The sequence below is a fragment of the Oenanthe melanoleuca genome, chromosome Z, assembly GCF_029582105.1.
Source record: "Oenanthe melanoleuca isolate GR-GAL-2019-014 chromosome Z, OMel1.0, whole genome shotgun sequence".
Classification (NCBI taxonomy): Eukaryota; Metazoa; Chordata; class Aves; order Passeriformes; family Muscicapidae; genus Oenanthe; species Oenanthe melanoleuca.
Genome location: NC_079362.1, coordinates 44676775 through 44703088, shown reverse-complemented (window position 1 = coordinate 44703088; position 26314 = coordinate 44676775). Strand labels below are relative to the sequence as shown.

Genomic DNA, 26314 nt, shown 5'->3' with positions numbered 1-26314 from the left:
AGTAATTTATGGTCTTTCAAAAAAAAAAAAAAAAAAAAAAACCAACAAAATCACGGGACTAATTAAGCCATGACTTGGTGCGTTTTCTGGCAAAGGAGAGAGATAAGAAAAACCTTGTTAATTATTTCAAAGTCACATTTTATCGTACATAAAAAACGATTTGCCCTTTTGAACCAGGGAAGGGCCAAGAAGTTGCCAAAAAATTGTGTTCACACAGCCCCCTCGTGGTCAAAGCCTTCAGAGCCTCACAACCACCTCTACTCACACGATGGAGGGAAGGGTCAGAGCAGTCTGATGCAAATTAAAAATAGAGTGCTGCAACCTTGGTTCGCAAAAGGCATGGTCACCTGCTAGAATAAAGATATGCTGTGCCTGTTACAAGGCTAATCTTCACTGTGCAGTTTCCCCGAAGTGAATCAAAGGTTATAAATGGTTACAGCTTTTTGAAAGGAAAGTATTAGAGTAGGTAGATGGCCATTCAACTAAATTTAAAACCAGATTTCCTTACCACTTTGGAAAATATTTTTTTCTAAGCTGGGGCTTGGCATTTGAAGAATATATTTCTATACGCACTAAGTGAGTAGTTTACATTGATAATAGCCTGTATCAATAAAATTTTTTTATCTCTGAGCTGTCATTTCAAAGAACCTCTAAGTGTAGCACAATAGCTTCCAGTTATTATTTTTAAAGACTCTAAGTAATTTTATATGGAAACTAATAAAGCTGCATGGAGTTATTCCTTTGTTATCTTCCTTGATATTTGATTCAACATTTTTAAGCTTTTTTTTTCTTCTACATGTCAATAAGCCAATGTCTTTTGTATTGGCAGTATATTACAGCCTCTTGAAAGCTGATGAGGAGGTAAAATGGCTGGAGGCAAGCTGGCTGTTGGGAGTTCTGATTCTTGGGTTGACAGTATGGAGTTACAGGATAAACACTGTGGACTAAGACACTTCTGCTTATAGGATTAGTACCAAAATAACTACCTGGTGGCATTTGAATATATAGCATCATTAGTCTTCAGACTGAGTGAGCTCCAAGTTTGTCTGGAATTTTGCATCTTTCAAAGTCATGCTCTCAGTTGCATATTCAATAGTGCTTTAGATTTCCATTGAGTTCTTGCTTTCAGGGTTGTCTACTGTGTAGTATATTCTGAGATAAAACTAAGAAGATAGGGCTCATATTAAAATACCATAGCATCCACATGCACCGTACCTTTTGTTTCTTTATAGTGCTGCAGTGACTGTGAAATCAGCACATCACTGATATTGTGGGAAATGATGACAACATACCTTTGCTTGCAGTTCAGTCTCAAAAGACAGTGTACAAACCTCATGGTGTGTCACAGGACTGTCTTATGACTTCTCAATGTGTGTAATTATCTTAAATTTTGGATATTATATGCAAGGTTTCAGGGAGTAAGTGCAAAGCCTAAACTTTTATTTGCTTCTTAGTCTAATTATATTTTTTTCAAAAAACAGTGTCTCTAACAGCCTCATCAACAGAAATATAGACAGCAAGTCTTTCTCTCTGTAATTTACCTTCAAAACCAGATATGACCAAAGTAAAGAATTAGTAGTATTCCTTGTCTGAGAGTCATTAGTGTGAACAAAGTTAGAAAGTAAAATATTTCAAGGGTTTTTGTGCTTGTTGGGGTTTGGGAGTTTTTTGAGTTTGGGGATTGGCTTTTTCATTTGGTTGGTTTGGTTTTTTATTTGTTTTGGTTTTTTTGTTGTTGTTGTTCTTGTTGTTGTTTGGGTTTTTTTTGTATGTGTGCTTTTCTTGGTTGGTTGGTTTGTTGTTTTTCTTTTTCACAGACTGGGCATGAAGCTATTGCAAATTAGAGTCTGAGTAGTAACTGCAACTTGAGAAGAATGGAACCATAATTCAGCTAAATTGTGATGTCTCCAAGAGTGTGGTATTTCTCTGCTGTCTTGATCCTGTTTCTCACAGAAGGAATTTATGCTTCACTTGAATCTTGCCTATTTTGCAAACCTGTGTGGACACCTTTGGATGTGTGGTCCAGAGGACTTACCTGCAGAGCAAACCAAGGTGAGGTGGGACATAAGGCGCCAGTCCTGAAAGAAGCTATAGCAAGATACCAACTGAAATCTTCCATATTCTGATGGGTGGCAAGGTAAGACAGAACACTTCTAGAGAATGGTATAATTGAAATGTAAATGAAGAAAGAGTTTAGTGGTAGTAAGAGTCTCCAACAGAGATATTATCCCCATTCCTGAAAATGAAACCTGTTTTCTGCAATCCGCAATTTGTACTGGGACAAAGAATCCATTCCAAAAACACCCATCAATATTTTGGACCTATGCCATCATGAAGTCCTAATCTGATTATTCATTTTATTTAGGAGTATGGCTGTACCATCCATATACATACTGAATAGTCATACTAAGTTCCTATGCTAAGTGTTACTTATGACAGGTGGCCTGGTTTATAGCATGACTTACAAAGGGATAGGCTCCTACTTTCTATTAGAGATTCTTCTTTTCCCTTTTCTCTTTTTAATTTTTTCTTCTTTTTAGGCATTTTTGTTTGAGTTTTGTGCTAGCTAGTCTATCACATTATAATATTTGGGACAACTTCAACCATTGTCAATCTGATTAGGAGGAATATCTGAACATTTATTATAAAAAGGGGTCTAAATGTTTCTTAGGCAAACTCTAATTTCCTGGTGGAATTTGAAGTTTGACATTATGTTTGCAGAGTATCAAGGATGCTGCTTCTGAAGGACTTCACCTAAACATAGCTCTGAACCCTAGGGGCTGAGACAGGATGTGGAAAACTAGGGACCGACCGACTGTAAACCTTTGGTTTAAATCAGTTGCACAGGATCACATGGGAGCTTGGAGACGGGGATAGAATCTAAGTCTCCAGGATGAAGTTTAACTGTTTCATCTGCTTTAACCTTAGTTCTGTCTTTCTTTTCTCCCTTGTTCATCACACACCTTAAAACTTTAGCAGAAATTAAGCAGGAATATTAGGAAAGAAGCTCCATTCATTATTAAGGCAGTCTGTTTGGAGAATGTCATAGTTTCTCTGTTCTTGATACAGACACATGTTGCAGGAAGAAAACAGTACACGATGATACAATTTCAGACGCTGTGTACTCATCCCATCGAAGGGCTGAAATAATATTGTGTACACACTTGTAATGATAACATTTCTTAACTTCTGAACATATAACTTTCTAACCCCTGCTAGCCAGCTGTCAAAATTCAGTATTAAGCTCATGAAACTAACTCAAATAACAATACTGATACTGTAGTGTTCGGAGTCAAAAAGTATTTTTGCCATGGAAGAAGTGAAACAAAAATAGCTAATTATGTTTTCTTTGCCTCTTGCACTAAAATATTGACGGTGATTCAAGGCTTTCCAACACTTCAATGTTGCTAAGTCCTCCCAGTCATAATGGTAGTTTTGGGGAATGAAAAAAAGTTGTCTGCAAGATATCCATCTTTTTTTCTTTTTGTACTATATCCTCTGTACCAAATATTTTCTAACACTCTTCTGGAGGTTGCTACCACAGTTTGATTTATCCTAAACTTTCCCCAAAGCATTAGCAGATGTTCTTTAAGACAAATATGCTTCCAGGACTGTGTGAGTTTAGCTGAAAGAATATATATTAAAAGCAATAGATATAGATGTTACTTTGTAGTTCTACAAGTTTTTGTAAGGGGCACTAGAAGATTTTAACCATAAGCTAAGAAACAAAACTATTCAACTTTAGAGATGAAAGAAATATGGTGTAGTAAGTTTCAGCAACTTGCTTATAGTATTAAAAAAAGTTAAAATAAATGTTTTGGATCTATTTTTTAGTTCTATTATCATCCTTTCTCCAATAAGAATACATATGTTTACATTTAAGAGCTCTCTTTCTCTGTTGTCACTTCCAATCTTTGTCCATCAAAATTGTTTTCTGTAACTTAGTAATTGCTAGTCAGAGACCACACGTAGTGTTCTATATGCATTCTGGAATATGTTTCAGCTTATCTCATATAACACTTGAGAGTATTTTTCCCAAGTGAATCTCAATGTTTTTGAGTTCTCTTAGTGTTTTACCATTTGTTTTCCTTATATTACACCAGTCAAAAATGATTGCCTTGGAGAGTTAGTTGTGAGCACGATGGGAAAGTTTCTCTTTTTTCTTACCCTGTTTAACTGCTTTTGTCTTGAACTATAATTGTTGATGGCATTTTACTTATTTCATCCTGGTATCTTACAATGAGTATGTGTGTTTAGCTTGATATCATAAATTAGTTTTAACAAATAAAATGGCCCAGTCAGAGCTAATAGTGGCTGGTGGCTCAATGTCTTGAAAACAACAAAAATGTCAAATATGATATGGCAGGGCAAATCACAAAGTCTTTCATGTCTAGTCTTGCAAGATTACTGCTACGACTTCCCTACTTTTAGTAAGAATTATTTTTCTGCTATTCACATTTTGCTTAAATGGTGGCTTAATATAGATGTGGCAACTTAAGCTGAATATAGTACAGAGCATTAAAGCAGACTTTAAATAATGTGGCATAGTGATTCCTCATCCATAATAACTTCTCCATTCCATTTTATTTTTATTTTTTTAATAATTACTTCAGACATTACAATACTATTTGCTCTTCATGTCAAGAGAAAGAAAAGAAGGCAGAAGAACTGACAGCTTGATCCTTGCCTTTTTACAAAAGACCAACTTTTAGATTTTGACCTCTTCTAACAGTGGATTCAACTACTCTTAATAGCAGATACTCAATAGGTCGTGTTTGAATTTGAGCTTGATTGTAACCCTCTCATTCAAAGATCTAATGAATACCAGGTATTCTCACTCCTTTTATTGTAAACACTTTGTTGTGGACATCTAATAAACTTCCTGCATTTGTTCATTTTGGTGAGGTACAATTGTAAAAAGAAGGTGTAGGCTTTGCTATTGGCATTACTTTAAATCTTAGGAGCCTGGAGAAAATAGGAAATTAAAATATTGTGTCCAAAAACTTGTTTCCTTTTTAAAGTATTTTTCATCCATGCACTTCTACCACTGGATAATAAGCCAAATACTGTTCACAATTGACAGTGCTATCTGAATAGAGCTCTGAATTTCCTTTGTTTATTGATGCCACACTTTCAGTTAGTTTTATTTCACATCCAATGTGTTGGTATTTGACCTTGAACGAATTTCTCCAAACTAGTGTGTGTGTATGTGTGTTTGTGTGTGTGTATGAAATTAATCAGAGGAATTTACTCCACGTACGTATGGATGGATCAGGAAAATAAGGGAAATAGTGAACAGTTGTCTAAGTGGTTCTTTTTGAGCCCTCAAAGTATTTTAGCATCAGTTTAAACTTAAAATATGTGTCTTCCAACGTTGGTAACTCGTAGTTTGTGAGTATATAAATTAATTATGCAGTACATGAGAATCTTTCAAAGTGTTTAATTTCAAGGATATAAAAAAGTGACTTTCTACTATTAAAGTTAATTGCACTTGTGACTAGTACTGTTAAGAAATACCTCTGTCAGAGTAGAGGTGGAGATGATGAGGATGGGGCATTGGCTCTAAGAAACAAAACATTTGAAGGACTGCAAGAAGCTATTCTTTATTAAATAGTTCCACAGAAAGAGTGGCTATTCTTAGAGTATGATCTTCAGTCTGTAGCAGCTGAGATTTTCATTGTAAAATTATGCTCTATACACTGAATAGTTTGTTTTAATTCTCTTGTTTGTGATTTCTTGGTGTACCTGGAAAGCTTTCATGTGCATGTATCCTCTATGACTTCTGTAAATGCACTGTGTACAAGGAAAACCCATTTTGTGTTGGATACACGTAAATAAAAAAGTTATCAATACTCTGTTTGCCTTTGTGATCTAGACAGCATACATTTTAAATTTTAAGCAGTTCTACAACCTGTCCCAACCCAAGGAGGAAACATTGTTTCACAGATCACTTTGATTGTCTTCCTGCTCACCAGTTACTGCAAACTAATTGTAATTCCACAGGTAGCAAATACATGAAGAAGAACTACCACACACTGTGACGTAAGAACTATGACAACAGTTCTTAAAAAGTTAGCAGTTCTGAGTCATCTTCAGTTCAATGATATGCCTAGCAAAAAAAATAGTATGCAGAGGAAAGACATAGAAATCTGGTCTTCCATATATAGTTTTAGGAAGCATTTGATCAGAAAGTCTGTGTAGAAGAATGGCACTAGATACATTTTTACATACTCCAATAGAAAATACTATTCATCAGGAGTGCAACTATCTCAGAATCTCATTTTGCAACAAAGGGCCATCAAAAAAAATACATAGCAAGCAACTTCTGGCCCTTAAAATACTTAACTCTGTCTTATTCAAAACAATCCAACTTCTAAATTTAAAATATTTTTTGTATTACTATAAGTTTAGGCCTAATAAATTTAGGCTCTAAATTTATTTACTTATACCAGGAAAAGTAAATTCATTAATATAAAGTATCTATAAAATGTAGGTTACTGGTATCACACCTTGTAGATGAAAAGCAAGCATTGTGATGGTGAGCAGGAGACACAAACCACCCAACATCACTACTGTGTATAATAAATATTTGTTACTTTTCTTTAAACTGGATCTGTGCAGCATGTATGTTACCTCAAATTAATGTAATTGCAGTACAAATCTCAGTACTTGTAATCTACTTTGAGACAAGATTATTTTGTGTAGAACATCTCTATAATATGTTGTTTCAAACTTTCCTAAAAAATCCCACTATACCTTCGTAAGTGTCCTACTCCAGTACTTCATGGCCTTTAATGTTAGTTTTTCTTAATAGCTAAACGAAATACTTCTCCTTCTAAATAAGCTGATTCCTTCTTGTCCTGTTTTAGGAATACTTCATAGCAGACTTTTGAACACTGGAAGACTTATCCTTTTTTTTCATTCTTCCACCTTCCCCATAGACCTCACAGTGCTTTTTCCTTCAAACATTTCTCACATTTTATTTTTGAAAATTACTAGCACTCTTGTTATTTTTTCTAAATTAGTACTACTCAATGTACCATAAATACCAGCAAGTTCACTAGTCTGATTCGCAAATATTGCTCTAGCTGAAGATTCCATAGACAATAATTACCTATTGTATATGATATACAATAGTCTTGGTAAGGCCACTCAAAATAGCATTTGCCTTTTGATATCATACTGATCTATTCAGTTTATGTTCCACTCTAACTTGATATCCCCATCTGTAATACTGTGATAAATGTCCAAGAAGCTAGTCTTTTGTTTTAATAATTTTTACCTTATTAGATTGTTCTTTGCCAGCAACTTTGAAGCAAACCTTTCTTAGCCTCTTTCAGTTTATTAAAACTCTGTAATATATGCTCTGTCACCAAAGTAATTACTGAAATTATGACTTTATAGTTATCAAAATTCCCCTGTTCCATTTCATGTGTTTCAAGACATCTGAGCCAAGTTGTTGTGATTCTGCTGATCCAAAGATTGTCAGCTCAGTTACAAAACCAGTACAGATATTATCAAATAGGCCAGAAAACCAACTCATAAATGCTTTTACATGACTCTTGAAACCCACTGTAGGTAGTCCAGTACTTCTGTGCAGAATTAGCTTCTATTGTAATCTTATTAATTCAGGTTTGACTAGAACTTGCCAGTAGAACACACTGGAGATATATTGATATACCAGTGAAGATTTGTTGAAGACTTCTCTGAAAATTGCCTTTTAGGACCTATTAAGCTAACAGTTTTTGAGGATGCTAAGGCCTCTTTGGCTTGACAAAGATCTGTAGGTTCATTTAACATTAGTAGAAACACTTAGCTTTACTAAAATCTAGATCTCCCATAATTACATGTTCCCAAGTTGAAAAATTTATTTTTCAAATTTCTTAGTATTTCATCCATAGCATCCTTCTTTTTAAAATCACCCTAAGAACAGTAACAGCTCTGCATTTTCTTGCTGTGCATCTTCAGAGAGTCTTCGATAAAAGCTATTATGTAGATATAAACGTAGCTGTCTGTTTGGTCAAGTAAGTAAAAGCAGGGAATCAAATTGAAGTCTTTTGTACTGTCTTGCAGACCACTAACCACAGTAAAGATATTTGGCTGGCCCAGAAATAACATGTGATACTGAAGTCATATCCAGACTGGGGATTGTTTTTTATTATGGTGTCCTCAGGAAGCAATAACTTTAGAACTGAGAGCAGGATGATTGTTTTGTTTTCTTGTAAATCTTTGGAGATGCTAATTGTGATTACAGTATCAAATTAGAGATCTGTCTCTTTTACATCACAGACAAAATAAGAAATTTGTGAAACTTAAAGGACTGTCTGTTAAGAATGGAAAAGTATTTGTTTGCAGAAGTATGTTTATGTACAAGAATGAAAGTCAAACAGCAGAATCAAACACCTTTCAGGTAAAGGCTGCCCAAAGATACAAGCACTTGCAAAGCTCTAAAGCTTTGAAGTATAGTGGATGAAATTAATTTGTCTTGTGCAAACAGTACTAGGTATGTGAATTACTATGTATCTGAATTTGACTTTTAAAAATTGCTTAGCATATAAAATTGGTTTTAATATTCTTTGTTTATAGAGAGGCTCGAGAATAAATGCTTTCAAGCCATGAAGGGAACCCAAACAAACTTTGCACAAAGGGAAGCTTGGATCTGTTAGGTAGATCGAGAGTATTAAATAAATTCAACTTGTATTTTAATTCAGAACTCAGGCATCAGGGCATACACAGAATGGGCATTCCTGCTTGGTAATTTGTGGTGGTGTTCGTGTATCTTGAGAACTTCCTTCAATCATTTGTCATTAAAATCAGTTCTACTGGCAGTCAGGTTTTCATGCTGAGAGCTAGGAAGGAAAATATTTATGATTGAAGAGACATACAGCTGCTATTACTGATCCTGAATAGTTTATTTTGGACATCTTATATTATGACTTTCTTTTCTTTTTTCACACTTTTGGGTAAAGGCTTGGGTGTGTGCTTGAAAAAACAAGTCTCCACTGTGGTTAGAGAATGCCCATTTATTATATATTCTGCCTGCTGTTTAGGTAATGTAGTATATGTGGGATAAATAGCAAGATAGAAAACGTTATTGTTGTTGCTGTTGTTACTTAAGACAAATAGGTATATTTTCTTTGACTTCCACAAATATAGGACTCTTTAGTGTAAGGCACCACATTGAAGACCAACCAAGCCAATGCAGACATTTGCTACATATTTTGACTGTCTTAGTTTATGCAGTATATTAAAATAAATTCTTTCTTTGGTTTCCCTAACTAACATTGATAGAAGGTCAAAAGAGTGGAAATTGATAATATTCAATGGTTTTTTGAAAAGTGAATGGAAGTACCTGCTTTCAGTTCTCTTAGACTGAACTAGTAGTTCATCTCAGGATGCAGTTTACTTTTCAGGCACTTCAGGGAAGTTGATGTTGATATTGTTTAATAATGCAGTTTACATTATTCTTTGTAGATCAAGCACAGAAGGTGGTTGATCAACAATCAGAAGTATACAAAAAGATTATTGATGTTTAAGCAAACACTTTAAAGAACACCTGTGCACACCAATCATTCAGCTCTCAGTACTTAGTAACACTGACAGCTGTCCTTCTAGACAATTGACTCTGGCACTTAGTTTCATCCTGCTGCAGAGTTTTCGTGTTGAGTATGTGGAATTGCTCAGAAATGCTTGTCCCAATGTATTTTGCTTCCAATACCAATCTAGTGCTTCCAAGTTATCTAACTTATTTAACTATGTATTTCCTCTCCTTATTCTACTTGGGTCACTTCCTCATGTTTTCCTTGGCTTCTGCTTTTTCAGTCACCATAGATAGCTGTATTCTTTTGCTATGTTAGATGGAATAATCTCCAAAGACCAATAATATTGAGTACAACTTCTCTTTTAATCCTCAAGCCACATATCTTTCACTCTCCTCCCTTCTATTCTGAGATACAATTTCTTCCATTAATTAAAAATAAAGAAGACGATGGAGTATTTAGAAGGAAGAAAAAAAACCCAGAAATAAATAATTACATTAATTTTCCACATAAAATACTTTATATAACATATATGACATTAGCAAATATACTTCTTAGTTTGGAATGCCTTTTATCAGTAGGAAGCATGTTTTCTGGATCAAAGATACCATCAAGTTAACATATATTATAAATTCTTTGTATCAACAAAAATACTTCTTGTTTCTACATTTTGAAAAATATTTTATTTACTACTGGAGGCACATACCCAACCTGCAAATACTAGAAGCTGTTACTCTAGAAGAAGAATATCTGTTGAGGCACCTCCAGGGATTCCTGGGAAAATTGAATTCAGTTTTGTTTTCCTACTCGTTTTGAGTGACCTGAGCCAATGTAGCTCTTTGTAGTCAGTTCTACCTGTGTCAAATGAGTATTACAAAAAATTTCCGACTTAGATGGATGTAGAGACATATATGGTCAGTTCAAGTTATGAGATTAAGACAGTGATCATTACAAATACTCCACTGGAATATAGAAGCTTTTGACAAAAAGAAACATTTTTTATCTGTACAGTATATCAAATGTTCTTGGGATTGTGGAATTCTGTGCAAATCTTAATGATTTCTGCTTCAAATATGAAGTGCATTTCCTATCTTGTTACATCTCCTGTAAACATACAGGAGGAAAAAAAATTTAAAAGTTCCAGAAATATTCCAAAACACCTCAGAGTACACACTTATGCTGTTAGGAAGAGCACAATAGAGATACAAATTACATAGCAAAGACATTATTGAGATGCAATAGTGAGAAGAGTAAGGAAGAACCTCAGTGTACAAAATCTATTTAATGTCTTATGGAAAAGACAGGCAAATGGAGATTAGGATGCAAGGCAAACTAGTCATGTTAGTAATAAAGGAAAAGAAATTGAAAGTTTAAAGCATGTAAGGAAGTATAAGAACTTGAAGGGGAAGTAAACAGGAATAGATAACAGAGGAGGATGCACAGTCTGTTGCTTCTTGCTGTCTTTACTTCTCATGTGATTTTTCCAAGTAAAAGGAAAAAAATCTGATCACTTTACTTCTATCACAGTAACTTAATCCTTTTCCACACATTTTCTTTCCTGATTTGAGGCATTTATTCAACTGTCTTTCAAATCTTCTGTAGAGGCTTTTTTACAGTATATCTTGTTTTTCCCTGTAATCTCATTTGCTTGCCCTCAAACATCTTTTTTCCATTTTCTTTCAAGCCAATCTTTGATACTTTTAAATTTCATTTACACTTAGTTCTATATGTTGAAGAAATATTTCCCTTGAGATTTTAACACTATCAAAAAGTACACTAAATACAACTATCTAGTTGTATCTAATACTATAGATACTAGGTAAAAGCAGTCAAATGATTTTGCATTGATGAACTAGCATGCACAATGCTATGAGTTGCATCAAATGCCATAGTAATGGTCATGACATGGAAGACAGTTTTACAGTTTTTCATTCTTTGTGTGGATGCTATTCTTCCTTCACCAAAAAGAATGCAACCCACCCACCAACACCCCCCCCCCCCCAGCCCCAGTTTAAATCAAACAAGAAAATCATTTGCCTTTCTAGCATTTGGGAGCAAAACCACCCCTGATCAATTTGCTATCTACTCTAGGTCCATTTACTTTGTACTACTTCAGAATATGACCAGCGATCAAAAGACTTTGGAACAACAAAAAGTTTTCTAACAACCTCCTGCCTAAGTACTGGACACCCTCCCTCCCTCCCTGCTGGCCTGCCTAGCTCTGAGTACTTAGTAGACAGTACTGACTCATAAAGGTGGGTGAAGAGTTTGGGTATAAAGGTGTTCAACCTAGGGGAAGATCTGCAGAGTAGCAGATTGCAAATGGTTAGAGAGGTATTGATAGAAGCCAGCAAATCTGAAGCAAATAACATGACAAATTTCAAGGGGGATGAAAAAGAGAAGAGGAATCCATCAGGAATAAGGCAGGTATTGTAACATGGCACAGATGGATGGGAGACACAGAGAAGAGAGAGGCCACAGAGAAGAGAGAGGCATTTAGTTAACTGCTGAGAGACTGATACTAGCAGAAAAAAAATTTATGTTAGGATTACTTGTAGGGTCATTGATTATGGAAATATTAGGAGGAGAACATGCATGATTACACATTTAGCCTGCTAGAAGTCCTAGAAATTTTTTGTTTGTGTTTCAAAGAAGCTATTTTCACAGAAGTTATGTACTCACTAAATATCAGAGGAAAAATAGTATGAAGAGACCAAGAAGCTGCCAAACCCACAAATACTTAAGTAACACAGAGGGCATCAGAGAAGGAAGAGCACAGGCCTGCAGAAATCAACTGAGTCAGAGAGTACTCAGCCTGAGAGGGGGCCCTGGAAGATAGATATAGAAGCCTGTGATTCTTTCATACTGCCTATGCAGGCATGACTTGACAGTATTCCTTATTTTATAAAAGGTCATTCCATCACTTCTGAAGTTGAAAAGTATTATGCTAATTGACGAGGTTATTCAATTGTTAGAAACCTGTCAAATGTCAGTGCAGCATTACAAGCTGCAAGGACATAAACTATCAGGCTGTTACTACTCAAAATAGTGCTGATTTTACTCCTCAGGAAGTCAAATTCCTGTGGACTACTGTGTCCTTGGCTAAAAGGCCTAGTCTTGATAAGCCTCTGACCTCCTGGTTAACCTTTGTGTCTCCTTTCTTCCACCTCCTTGAACATACTGTTTTCCTATATACCTTCAGGCTGGTTATTATGTAGTCAGAATAAGTAGTAAGAAAATGGAAACAAGGATTTTTCTTGGGTATTTGCTCAAGGTTTTCAGGAGTGGCGAAAATTTCTCACTGTGAAGATCTGTACCTGTGACCAATTGTTCCATAGCTGCTGCATCCTTCATGTTTTTCCACACTTTCCAGCAATATTGCAATCATTTTTAATTCCAGAAGTGAAGGTATGTCAGTATAGAAGAGGAGATTCTTCCTTTTTGGTGGTAAAAAGTGAGTTTAATGAAAATCTCACTGAACTCATGGGCAAAGTAACATTCAGGCTCATTATGTGAGAAGAGAAGACAAGGAAAACAAAGAGGACAGAAAAAGCACTTTTCTCACTGGCATGAGGCCAACTGCAAAAATCATAGTTTTGTCTAAAGAGAAAAGGCCAGACAGTAAACTGTCTTTAGTTGCAGTAGATTTTTGACTGTTCCCTCTTGATACTGGCTAAGAAAGGTGAATAAAGAAAAGGGTCAGGCAATTGCTTTCCAGAAAGAAAACAGAAAGGGGACATCTTTGGGTATAAGTACAAGATCATACAGCTTAATAGCCCCCAAGGGAGCAGATATTTCTAGGGGATAAAAAAAAAAAAAAAAAAGAAGAAATTCCTCAGAGACTCAATCACAAAAATAGCCTGATTTTAGAAGCTGCTGTTTCTTATATCAAAAACTAGCAAATAAAGTAGTACCAGAGGCTCCTGGGTAAACTGAGACCCCAAGTGAGCAGTATCCACACAATTCAGGAGGAAGTAAAGATCATCTGATTCAGTGTGCCAAAGTGTTTATAGCTTACATCCCAAGTTTCTCTGTTGCACTCTGCTGAGGCTTTTGCCAAATCCCTACATACATTAAAAATACTAACCACACTCCACGTTTGCTTGACAGGCTGCCTATCAGTGGAGAATACAAATTCAGTCTGGATACTAAGTTTTTTCTAGTGCATAAAACAGGTCATATACAAGGATGACCAGTAGTGATTAGGCTGTGGTACTACACAGTAGTTCCTCCATGTGATTTGAATTAATTGATTTATTAGTAGCAAAATATCCAGGTGGGTCAAGCTAATTAAGACTATGATTGCTAATTGCCAGCACTGGGGACAGTATGAGCTGCAGAGGCAATAGATACAGTCTGTTTGTAACAGCTCTGTAAACTGCTACATAGTTAAGACTGGAGAAAAAAAAAACAAATTAGGGAGAAGATGCTACTGAGATGAAGGTGTAATTTAGAGTAGGCCCCCATTCAGATTGAGGTGAAAGCAACCAGTCCTCTAAAAAATTTCTGTCACTCCTCAGCAGTCTAATCTAGTAGCCTCCAAAGTGGTGTGGGCACAAGATAAATACACTGCTGTGCAGGAAGAAAGTATATCTTGTAATAAATTTAAAAAATAAAAATTAAATATTTATTTGTCTTTATATAATCCTTTTAAATATTTATTTTAAAGTATTTTAGTATTTTATACATAATATTTAATATAGTAGTGTGTATATATAATCTATAAATTATATAGAGGTGTGTGATCAAAAAAATTATTTGTTGGTCCATCTTAGAATAACTTTTCGTCGGGTTTTCAGTGTATTTCAGTCTCTGCTATCCTGGATCATTCCAGGTAGTTTGGCTCCCAAGTTTAGATGTTTAAAAGAAAACAGCAACACAATGTGCTTCATGGTGTTTGACAAACCCAAGACATAAACCTGACATTCATGTGCAGTGTAGAGAAACATATGTTTCTTTATAATGCTTCATAAACCATACAGTACAACTATAGAGCCAAATGGGCCCAAATAATTGTTTTCAGCAGATTGCTTGACTAAATGCCATGGAGAAAGTATGATCTAAATTTGGAAAATCTATTTTAATTAGTCTTTATGACCATAGCTGTATTAAACATAAAAAAGAATCCAGATAGTATGCATATTGTAGGAGGCTGAGGTTTTAAAAACTTAGATTTTTTTTTAGACCAAGGAATTAAAAAACACACAACATATTTCTAGCTGTGGAATTGCTATGGAAGAAGTTCTAAAGCAGTATCAACACTGTAATTTTTGAAACATCTCTTATTCTGAACCCACTTCATTTATGATAAATTAATTTCAAAACAGATGCATAATATTTTTATATTGAACATTGGATTCCTCATACTTCTTTCTTTTTCAAGCACTACATAGTTCTCGATGTTCCTGTTTTTAATGTCCTTTTTTCTCACTAGTCAATGAACCATGAATTTTTTTTTCCTTTTAAAACAAGATCCCTGTTCCTTTTCTTGCCTGCCAAAACTGATAATCTCCTTGGATGCTGGCACGAGTGTTTTAGAATGAACCAGTTTCCAGAACTTACTCCATGTTAATAGTGACACTGAAAAGGGGTGTTAAACCTTCTTTCTTCTCCATAGCTTGACTGAAGTTTCAGATAAATATTCTAGCTTGTCATAAATAAAACTTCTGCATATGTTATTAATTTTTCTTTACCTTACCTTAAATGGCAAAAGCAAAATGTTATGTTGTATTAAAGAAAATTTGATTAACAGATTCTAATGAATAATGATACTTGCAGCATTACTTACTCGAATGTGATGCAATCTGTACCATAAAACATTTGTCTTCTCAGTTTTTGCCAACACACATGGCAGGTTTTTGGGAGGAATGTTTATTTCCCATACTAGTTATATGTGTTCATTTGGTATTTTCCAATTCATTTGTTTCAGTTCACCTAGCTAGTATTGGATTTTTTCTCTATGGTGCCACCCCCTCATTTAATTTTTTCAGTGGGAGAAATTCTTATTTTCCCAGCAGATTTTTTCTGATGCTTTATGTGTTCTCTAACATCATTTTTGTAGTGAATTTTAGTAATTTATTTATAGAAATATCATTTTGTAAATAATAACATTTCAAGACTTTTTTTTTTTCCCTCCAGAGAGGTTAATATTTGGCAATTCTGTGGAATTCTCTCTGCCTCATTTTCTGTCTTACCTTTATTTTCTTGAGCATAAATTCTTAGGAAAAGTTCTTCTCAATTAAGTTCCTGTGGAATTTTAAGTGAATTAATTCACTAAACAAAGTAAATGAAATTTACTATCTATCTGTGTAACCTTTTTATCTCAAAACATTTTTCACCGATTTTTTAAATCTTATTTTGATAGTTTGCTTCCATAAGATTTGTGTACAGACTTTCCTGAGATCTCCCCATATGTCATTATGTTCTTGTTTCTGTACTGCCGCGCAAGTTGTCAAAGATGCCACATTTTTTTCCATTTCTTTCTATTTGACATATCACTGGCATTTATTTCTAGTTCTATTTTTTAAAAACATTTGAAATTAGATTAACTAGATGTCGCTTTTTAAGCTACTTTAGTATTCATTCCTCACTTGATTGATACTATGTATTCATTTTTACCCCTTCTGTACTGAAAACAAAAGAAGTAAAAATGTCACATTCTGACCTCATGTCAAGACCTTGTGAGTTACTTTTGTCTTGCTGCTTTAAAAATACTTTAGTTATCTCTTTAAGATTTTTTGCTTCCATTAGGGACACATTGACAGTAATATCCTTGCTTTGTAGCTTAGAAATATTCATAGAATATAGCCTGAACTGTCTGCTGTTAAGCTGAGAAACTGTTATATGCTTTAGAAGCTATATAGGTTCTGATTTGGACGGCTCTGAGATATGCCCCATACAAGCTCCAGCTTATGCAATATGCTAAAAGCAGCACTCTTACTAGTGCTTTGGCCTCTCACACAACGCTGCTTAAATAATGGTATAAGCAGCACTTTGTTTTACTGTTCTTGGAAGAATACATTTAGACTTGAAAAACGATAGTGCCGTGAAGAACATCCACTTTCTAGGTCTGTTGACCGTGTGCCTGCAGTTCTCCTCCTGCGGTCTCAGACTGCTGACCTGTGGCCTGACGACTCAAATTTATTTGAAGCTTTTGTATCTCTCTTTCTCTCTCACTCTCTCTCTCTCTCTCTCAGGCTGCTATACTCCTCAAAGATAAAACTGAGTGTTGTCCATGAAGGGGTAAGATGTAAAACATACTTCAGGTTTTAGATCAGAGCTCAACACTCAGTGGATCCCTTTGGCCCAAGCTGATTAACTGATCTCTGTGATTAATACCTGCAAAGTGTCTTGGCAAACCCATCTGAAAGGTGTTATTCAAATGTAAGGTGCATTGTACAACAAAACTGGTTCAGAATTGGTTTTCGGTAGGAACAAAAATATTGGGTTTTAATTGTTATATTTAACAGAACAGAGTAAAATATTGTTCTATTTGATCTCTGTCCCCTAGTGGCCTTTTTTTTTTTTTTTTTTCTTTCTTTGCAACAGTGACAGTTTCCTCTTTAGACTTCTAATTAAATCTCCACGGACCTTCTACATTAGCAATGGTGGTGGCCATTTACCATTCTACCCAGCTGGATTCTACCCAGCCTATAGCAAGTTTTATAAAGATGGTTGTTGTATATTTTTAAACTCCTATACAGTTTCAGGCTTTATTTGAATAATGTAGTGGCTGAAATGGTCAAACCATTATTTTATCTGGCTACAGAAAAAGTTGAAACACTTATGATTTTCATAACATGCTCTATTCAGGTCATGGATCTGAGCTGAATATGGTAATTCAGACCAATTTTTTCTCAACGAACCTGCTAATGGCATTGTCTTTGTAAGGTGATCTGATCAGATCCCTCATTTTCAACCTCTGCTATAGTATTTTAATAGCTCTTAAAATCAGACACTTTGGATATCTCTTTTCCTCCTCTTCAGCATGATTATAAAGAATGCTGCATTAATTATGTTGTGCCTTCCTGCCTTCCATTAATTCTATCACTCCTTTTAATCGCATCTGTAGATATCTTTCCATGCTGCATGTTGAGAAAAAAATGTATAAGGCATGCATCTTCCTTTTCACTCAAAAATGCTTCCCAAAAGCCTGTTTCCCTCTAAAGCCCAGACAGAAAAAGTCAGGCATCCCTCAGACTGCCATACAGCTGTACATATTTGTAAGAGGATTATAGCAAAGGTGGTGTTAGTTGTGCAACATTAAAAGAATTACAATTAAATATAGAATATAATATGATAGCCTTAAAACCTATGAGTAACCCTATTATCTCACTATCAAAACATGTCCTTAACTTCTTGTGTTCCGAGTTCCTCTTACCTCTCTCACAATCAGAACATCAGGTCTAATGCAGGGTAATTTTTAAGGAATTTCAGGCTGGTACTGCCTTTTCAGGACTGTTATGAAAAAACATACTTTGCACATGGTAAAACACATAGACTTAGTGAAAGTGCTTTTATTTGTAACTCAAATCTGGAATGTTAAGTCTTTTTTTTTTTTTTTAAAAAAAAAAAAAAAAAAGGAAAAAAAGAAAAAGGTTCCAACTGTGACATGGTTCATGGACAAACCGTGAAAACAAGGGTAGTCCAACCCAAGAAAAACAGCTACTATGCCCAGGTAGTTGTGGTGAAAGAGAAGACCCCCCTCTTCTGGCATGAACTGGAGTAGCTCTCACCAGAAGATGATAAAATATGTTCAAAACCATGTTTTGATCAAAAATAGTAATAAACCTAATATTAATATCTGCATTAAAAGAATCCATTCTTCCATCATGTCCTCTGAAGTCTTCTCATTTCACACTTACACAAACATAGTCCCCTGCACATGTATCAAAAGTGTTCTAGCTTTTTCTTTGCCAGACATTGAACATTCAGTGTATCATGGACAGATTATTTTTGCATATTTGTTTCCTGGTTCAAGACAAAACATCTGAAGAACTCTCTATTCCAAGCACAGAGTGAACTGAGCACTGACATTAAAAATACGACTTGATGACTGTAGAAGGAAAAGCCTTTTGACAAATTGTCTTTGTTCAGGCAATATTATTTGCTTCATTCTTCCCTGAAGGTGACCAACAATTCCAGCTAGTGAGAAAAGACCATTGCTAAAGATGGTCAGAAATTCTTCTCTATCCAGCATTTCAATTGTTCCTGTAAATGCAAGGTTTTCTCTATGATAAACGTGGCAGTGAGAATTCTGTCCCAGTCACATTTCAAAACAGATAACTGTGTTTATGTGTATTTATCATTATCTCCTTAGCTGCCAGAAGAACCAGCATTTATATTTTTTCCTTTAGTTTATTTTTACATTTTGTATTCTTTTCTTTTTTACCAGCCTTTACAATTTTTGAGTTAATGGTGGGTACATGGAATTTTTCCATATAAGATAATATATTTCACTCTTTGTAAGTGCAAGATAGACTAGTTTTCTCTACATCCTAATGGTTAACAAAAAACAAGAAAGTAAGAGACCTTCCCATTTCTCCTGTATTACTGGATGAACAGCTGTTTTGCTTCAGTTTTAAAAACTGAAGTCAGAGATGGAGAGAAATGTAATGCTGTTTAGTGTAATTCATCTGTAAGGTAGAATATGCCCTGCCTGAAAAACTGGAAGAGTTTTAAAGACGAATGGTGTATAGTTGTCTCATTTCTATTCAGTAATACACAAAATAATATATTTCTTTCCAGTACACAGTTAAGGTGTAAAACTCAGGCATCATTACTTAGGTAAGTACTGGAAATAGAATGGCAGCCATTATGACAGATACTGAAGTGGCATGGAAATGTGTCTTAAAAAGTTTTTAAAAGTCCTAGTTTTCAGCAGTTCTCTTCCATATATCAGAAAATTCAGATAATTTTAATATATTTTATACTTTTAAATTCCAGATTACTATGTCAAACCTAAATAATATTAAATTACTAGTTTTCATTTTTCTGTTCTCAATATTTTTATTATCTCAATTTTTATTTTCCATACCTAAATATTAACTAATCTTTGTTTGATTTTCCAGTGTGAAATCTGAACAAAGTATGGATTTCTCTAGAATTTTATCTAGACTCTCTAGATATTTTTTTCCCCTTTAGATTCTCTCTTCTCTAGATTTTTGTCATGATATCTCAGATTGTACATTACAGTTTTGCTCTTCATATTTATTGTTTAATTAGAGCAGTTTCCAACTACTACAACAAAAAAAGAATTTGCATTGGAGTTGCTGTACTATTCATTTTCTTCTGAATACTTTTGCACTTTACCAAATGTATCTGTTTTGTCCCAAATAAATTCTATTTTTGAAAGAAAGATGAGATTTATTCTTGAGAGTAAATGGTGGTATATCAACCAATGTCTCTCTGAAGTCTTCAATTACAAATGTTTAATAGTTGCTGAACTACAGTAAAATTAAGAAAGTCAGAATTTTGGAGACATGAAAGGTTTCTTGGGGTAGAACAATAAGCCAGAAAAGAAATCAGCTATGTATTTCTAATTATTTCAAAGCATGCTTTAGTTAGCCCTCAGGAAGCCTATGAAGAACAGACAGACTCTACATAGTAGAGAATATGAAAAAAATTATAATTCTTTATTATTTATACCTCTTTCATAAAACTGAAACTCTGAAAAATAGAACTTTGGTCAGCAAATCTTAGTCTTAAAACTAATTACTACAGAACAGCAGATTAGTAATTTATTGTATCTACAGTTCATTCATCTTCATCTTCTTGGGTGTTTTTATGAAGAATACATTGCATTTCTACATACAATACTTCATGAACTGTTTCTCAAATCTCTTTAAAGCCATTAGTAATGTATATCATTACTTTCTACTTGCATATCTAATGTAAGGTTAGTTTTTCATTTCTCAGTGTTATGCCATGTTGGAAGATTCTTGTGAGCAATCGTCAGCAGGAGGGCAGAAGAAAAGTGTTTTATTTCCTATGAGGGTGAGGCTAAGACTGTTCTCTTGCTAAACAGAGTTTTTAAAAGTTTGGAATCTATTTTCCATTTTACTGGTAACTGTAGGTGACTTTAAAGGTCTTCTAGTGTGTGTTTTCCAAGGATTTTAATGGCTGTCCAGCACCAAAATGCTACAAAATATTAGTCCTTACTGTGTGATGTCTTTAGCTTATGCTTTATAAATATCCTGCCCTAATTGGTATGTCAAGAGACTATGTGTTATATATATGTACTAGTATCTTCCATTCATATTAAAACAGACATTAGTCTGTATGAAGTTCTGTTTTACTAAAAACGAAATTCCTAATAGTTAAACAGACTTAGGTTCTTTCAAAGTGATGACAAGCTTCTTCTTTAGGACTTTGAATACTCTAGAATATTCTTATTCAAGACAATGAACTCACTGGTATTCACACAATTTTCCTCTGCATGAAAGAAGGCAGTGTCCTCAGCTGCCTTAGGAGGAGTGCTGCCAGCAGTTTGAGGGAGGTGATCTTTCCTGTCTGCTAAGCACTGGTGAGGTCTCATCTCAGGTGTTATGTCAAGTTCTGGGCTTCAGAACTTGGGCTCCACAGTGAGTAAAAAACACATATACAAATATGGGAGAGGGTCCAGTGAAGGGCTACTAAAATCCTGATGAACTAGAGCATCTCTCATATGAGGAAACACAGAAAACTTGATCTGGTCATCAGGAGAAGAAAAGCCTCAGAATCTCAGAACCACAGAATTAGATTAGAAGGGACCAGAGTAGTTCAACATGCATGCCCAAGCAGGATCTTCTCAGAGTGCATTGCACAGGATCATATCCAGATTGTTCTTTAATATCTCCAGTGGGGGAGACTCCACAACTGCTTTTGGTAATCTGTTCCAGTCACCTGCACAGTAAAGAATCTTTTCCTCGTGCTGAGGTGGAAGTTCATGTGCATTATTCTGTGCCCATTGCCTCTTGTACTATTGCTTGGCACCACTGAGCAGAGCCTGGATCCATCCACTGACACCCTCTCTTCCAATTTTTTGTAGCCTTTCTTGTATGAGATGCTCCAGTCCCCTAATAATCTCCTCTGCACCAGTATCTGCATGTCTGTCTTGTGCTGAGGAGCCCAGAACTGGACACAGCACTCCAGAGGTGCCTCACCAGGGCTGAGAGGGGCAGGATCACCTCCTGTGACCTGCTGGCAATGCTCTCCCCAGTCACCCCAGGACACCATTGGCCTTCTTGGCCACCAGGACACACTGCTGGCTCATGGACAGCTTGCTGCCTGCCAGGAACCCCAGGTCCTTCTCCTCAGAGCTGCCTTCCAGCAGGTCAGCCCCAGCCTGTGCTGGTAGCTGGGCCCTGCATTGCCCTGGTTGAATTTCAGACAGTTCCTCTGTGCCCATGTCCCCAGCCTGCCCAGGCCCTTCTGAAGGGCTGCAGGGCCCTCTGGGCTATGGGCCACTGCTCCCAGCTCTGTCCATCCCTGAACCTGCTGAGGAGCCACCTGCCCCTTCAGCCACCTCACCCATGGAGAAGTTACACAATACCAGCCCACTATTGACTCTGGGGTCACCACTTGTGACAGGCCTCCAGCCAGGCCCTGTGCCCTGAGAACAATCCTCTGGGATCTGCCATTCAGACACTTCTCAGTCTGCCTCACTGTCCCCTCATCCAGGCCACACTTCTGGGTTTGCCTGTGAGGTTCTTGTGGGAGACAGTGCCAAAAGCCTTGCTGAAGTCCAGGCAGAGCAACATCCACTGCTCCTCCCACATCCATCTATCCAGGAGTTGTTTCACTGTGGAAAGCAATCGGATTGGCCACGCACGATGTCCCTTTGCTGAATCCGTGCTGACTCCATCCTGATCTCCCTCCAGTCATCCATGTGGATAGAGATGGCCTCCAGAATGAAGTGCTCCATCACCTTTCCAGGGATTGAGGTGAGGTAGTCCCCTGAGCCCTTCTTGCTCTTTGTGAACACTGGGATGACATTTGCTTTTTTCCAGTATTCAGGCATCTCTCCTGATTCTCCATGATCTTTCAAAGTGGCCCAGCCATGGTGTTCACCAGCTCTTTCAGCATTCATGGACCTATGGACAGGGTGATGTCAGGTTTGCCTAGGGGTTCTCCAATCTAATAACCTCTGACCAAGGGAAAGTGTTCCTTCCAACATTCCTCTACCTTGATCTCCTCCTTCAGAGATTCCTGAGGACTGATCTTGTCGATTATATGATTTTTAGTCTTAATAAGTCATGATTTCAGGATGTATGAACTGATTAATTGTGTAGAATAGAAAATCTGAGACTATTTTTATACTAATTCTTTAATAAACATTTGAAAAAGGAATATGTCTTTTTTATGATACTAAGAATCATGAGTGTTATTATTGAAAATTTATTGTCACTTAAAGGCTTGCATATAGGGAAAATGATAGTATCATCATATTAAGACAGTCCATCAAAAAAAAGAATTCCCCTATTGTCAGGTCTACATACAGCTAAACATATTATAGTTAATTTGAGAGTAAGTATCTTGTCAGATTTTTAAAGCTTACATACTGCAGAATAGTTTTTATTACTTCAGATGCAGTATGTTTTTTTTTTTTTTAAATTATCTTGGTTTTGTGAATAAGAACAAAAAAATTGCACTGGACGCTAAAGAAATTCTGATAATTCTTTTTGATAATTAAATTTTTCATCAACATTGTTCATTAATTAATTAGCAATCAATAGGAAATTGGCCTTTGTTTTGGAATTATCCTTTATCTTTTTGAGGGGAAGCTCTTGAGGGGACTTAAGAAGGGTCCTGTCATGACTTAATGGAATTTATAAAGAAGGAATTGATGTTGACAGAGGGGAGAACTGGAAAGAGGAAAGAAGGAACAGGTTAGAATAGTGACTGGGATTGGACAACTGGTCTTCAGGCCAAGACTGGAGGAGTCCTCCATACTGCTTCTTCACGCTGTTTCTACTTCTGTGTTATAGGAAAGAGAGATTGCATCAGCAATAACCCACATAAGAGCACAACTCTACTTAACACCCTGTCCACCTATTTAGGGAATTAATCAAAAACCCAAGCAAAACAAATGTCTATCAGGTGAAACATGACTTGTGCCATCAGCAATCTTTGGCTGATTAGGTGCAGAACACATACCTAAAACTAAAATTAACAAGTTAAATTTTTCTGAATTATTGTGTTATTCTGCACAAGCAACAGCATTTTAAAACATATTTTTTAACATATTTTTTGCTGGCAAGTTTCATGGTATTTACAGGGGATAGAAAAATGCAAAAAGGACAGAAAAATATCAAGTTCCTTTTTTGCCAAGACCTATAATTTTAATTTCATTTAATTCTACTCTTTCTAGCTTTGAGTTTTATTCATTCCTCTTTTATTCTTGCCTCTAAACAGCTGTTTATCTCTTCATCTGTAGATTCTCCCCTCACTGCTGCTGCTTAAATTCCAAAATCAGAAGGAGCCCTTTTGCATCTCTGAGTGATGCCCTCTTCCAAAGTCTGCCTATTGCTATCTAAATATCTTTCTCTTCAACTTGTTCTCTGTCTGACTTCTGAAATATTTTATTTTCTCTTCCTTACAGTAGGTTCTATTTTGATGACTTACCTTTTTGGTTTATGCAGAGAGAAGCATCTGACAGTGCTAGATAGATGCCCAGTATTCAGCTTACTGAATTATTCACTTACTGACTCTAGAAATGCAAAAGGAGATGCTTTGCTTGGCCTAAGATTAGAATATAAACTTTATTGAGATATTTATTAGGTCTGAAAAGAGAATTAGCTAGTTAGTTAGACAGGTCTAACAGTTTTCTTTAAGAAGTGTCCACCCAGAACATGCCAATCATGTCTACTTCTGAAAGCTTATAAATTGCCACTGCTTGCAAAGAAAATGATAGATTCCTTCTCTAAACCTATGTGACTAAAGCTTACTGCAGACAGAAATTGTGCCTTACCAAAAAATGAATCTGATAGTGAATGTCATCCTGGAAGGGTGGCAAGTATTAGAGCCCAAATTTATGCACACAGTAAAATGGCACTAAATAATGCATTTTTGTAACAATATTTTATCTTTTAGATACTAACAGCCTTTTAAAAAACAAGATTGTAGCATGTGCACATGTGTGTGCTTGTGGCCTTATAATGAACTCTTGCCTTTTTTTGCTGTGTGGTCTGGAGTGTACATTTTCCTTTGCTTGAGTTTATTGAATACTGTGTAAACAAACACTCTTTTAAAAAATTGTTCTGAGAACTGTTACATTCTCAACTTTGCAACTGAACTTTGTCTTCTTGAGGCTGTAATAGTGTTTGTGATGAGAGTCAATGCAGGAACAAAAAATAAACCCAAACCAAGACAACATAACAGCTTAACTATGGTGACTGCAGGCAGCTGTAACCCCAGTGGAAAGGCACTCCAAGCTTAGAGCACCTGTGGGCAGTCTGTGCTAATGCTTCTCTTGGAACATTTAAGTTACTCTGACTCAAATTCTCTCTCCTTTCGACAGGAAATGAATTTGTATACGCTAAATGATGGTAGACATTTTGTATTTATTTAACAGGAACAAACTAGAAAGGATACCAAACAGGGAGAATTTATCAGGGTGTAGGGAGGAACAGATGCTCCCTGTGCACACAAAGGTAGCCCCTACCTAGGCTTCAGACAGGGACCAGGGTGGGCAGGGCAAGGATGGGACATCAGCCCCGGCTGGGCAAGGGAGGGCTGAGGGAGGCTGGTGACCAGCTCTGCTGCAGCATCACTGGGACAGGAGCTGATGGCTCTGGGTCTGACATAGGATCCTGGGAACTGCACAGGTTGTGGAGGGGCACAGCAGCTGGCTGGGGAGTTCTGTTAAGGTCTGTCAGTGCCATGAGAGTCCTGACTGAGTAGAATGTGGCCTTTAACTCTTGTGGAAATTTAAAAAAAATACACACTAAAGTTTTTAGGAGGAGGAAAAAAAGTCCAAAGTGATAATTTTTTAAATTATCTTTCTTGAAACTACTGAATTTCAGCAGTGAAATGAAATGAAATATTTCAAAAGCCAGAGAGAATCAGTTTTCACATAATTTTATTCATTTAGAGAGTCATCTTGACTTTAAATTAGGAGTGCATAAATAGGAACATGTATGAAAAGATCAGACAATAATACAATAAGTACTGTGTCAAATCTAATTATGTATCAAGTTTATTAATTACAGATTAGTCTTTCTTTACCATGGGTCACAGTTCAGTCAATGGTATACTATGGTTGTGGAAAATGTCTATGCAAGTGGCAGACATGCATCAAATTATGAAATGGTGTCTAGAAACATTCAGTATATGGTATTCTTTAAAAGAGAGTATTGAAATTAGAGCTTATGCAAGTTCTACATTTATAAAACCTTAGTCACTATACAAAGAAAGAAATACTGCTCTCTAGCAATTTACAAGTTTTTCTTAATTCTAACCACACAACCTCAGAACAGCGCAGGCTGGGAGGGCCCTCAAAAAGTTTCCTGGTCATCATGGGAAAAAAAGCCTGGAATATAGAGCATCCTGTCCAATCACATCTTGAAAAAACCTTCCAGTGATGGAGAATTTGCCACCTCCCTGGAGAGGTTATTCCTTTGAACAATATATCACTATAAAAGAAATCTTTCTTCTGTCAAAATGAAGCCTCCCTCAATGCAACTTATATCTGCTGATCCTTGTCTTCTCTGTGTGGCTCCAGAAGAAGTGAGAGCCTCTGTCATTTCTGTAATTGCCTTTAAAATGACCATCTCCAAAACTTGCAAAACTCATCA

General features: G+C 36.0%; 1 long non-coding RNA gene across 4 annotated transcripts in view; it reads left to right on the top strand.

Moving 5' to 3' along the window:
* The window catches only part of LOC130265511 (uncharacterized), a 42328-nt gene that overhangs the window by 2229 nt on the left and 13785 nt on the right, over positions 1-26314 (top strand). For 2 of the 4 annotated variants that reach the window (XR_008842616.1, XR_008842615.1), the window contains exon 3: positions 1818-5852. This is a non-coding gene — a long non-coding RNA (uncharacterized LOC130265511). Of the gene's footprint in view, positions 1-1817; positions 5853-26314 lie in introns of those variants that run through there. The other 2 variants (XR_008842613.1, XR_008842614.1) reach the window with 2 other exon arrangements.